Source organism: Tachypleus tridentatus, unplaced genomic scaffold, assembly GCF_004210375.1.
Source record: "Tachypleus tridentatus isolate NWPU-2018 unplaced genomic scaffold, ASM421037v1 Hic_cluster_2, whole genome shotgun sequence".
Lineage (NCBI taxonomy): Eukaryota > Metazoa > Arthropoda > Merostomata > Xiphosura > Limulidae > Tachypleus > Tachypleus tridentatus.
The window spans coordinates 12795828-12797122 of record NW_027467782.1 but is presented as its reverse complement, the minus strand read 5'-3'; positions in this window follow the sequence as shown (position 1 = coordinate 12797122).

The following is a 1295-nucleotide window of genomic DNA, read 5'->3' as shown; positions in this document are numbered from 1 at the left end:
TGATGGAATGAGTGTGTGAAGAAAATGATCAAATTGATGGAATATGTGATCAAATTGATGGAATGAGTATGTGGGTGATCAAACTATGTGATCGTGTCAATTGATGGAATGAGTGTCTGATCAAACTATGTGATCAAATTGATGGAATGAATGTCAAACAAGTCAAACTTGATGTGATCAAATTGATGGAATGAGTGTCTGATCAAACTATGTGATCAAATTGATGGAATGAGTGTCTGATCAAACTATGTGATCAAATTGATGGAATGAGTGTCTGATCAAACTATGTGATCAAATTGATGGAATGAGTGTCTGATCAAACTATGTTGATCAAATTGATGGAATGTGTGTCTGATCAAACTATGTGATGAAATTGATGGAAATGAGTGTCTGATCAAACCATGTGATGAAATTGATGGAATGTGTGTCTGATCAAACTATGTGATCAAATTGATAAAATGGAATCAAACTATGTGATCAAATTGATGGAATGTGTGTGTGATCAAACTATGTGATCAAATTGATGGAATATATGAGATGTAGAATGAGTGTCTGAAACTATGTGATCAAATTGATGGAATGAGTGTCTGATCAAACTATGTGATCAAATTGATGGAATAGTGTCTGATCAAACTATGTGATCAAATTGATGGAATAGTGTCTGATCAAACTATGTGATCAAATTGATGGAATGTGTGTCTGATCAAACTATGTGATCAAATTGATGGAATGTGTGTCTGATCAAACTATGTGATCAAATTGATGGAATGAAGTGTCTGATCAAACTATGTGATGAAATTGATGGAATGAGTGTCTGATCAAACTATGTGATCAATTTGATGGAATGTGTGTCTGATCAAACTATGTGATCAAATTGATGGAATGTGTGTCTGATCAAACTATGTGACAAAATTGATGGAATGAGTGTGATGAAGGTGAGATGGAATCTGTTTGATCAAAACATGTGATCAAATTGATGTAATGTGTGTCTGATCAAATTATGTGATGAAATTGATGGAATGAGTGTCTGATCAAACTATGTGATCGAATTGATGGAATGAGTGTCTGATCAAATTATGTGATCAAATTGGTGGAATGAGTGTCTGATCAAACTATGTGATCAAATTGATGGAATGAGTGTCTGATCAAACTATGTGATCGAATTGATGGAATGAGTGTCTGGTCTGACCAAATTATGTGATGAAATTGATGGAATGAGTGTCTGATCAAACTATGTGATGAAATTGATGGAATGTGTGTCTGATCAAACTATGTGATCAAATTGATAAAATATG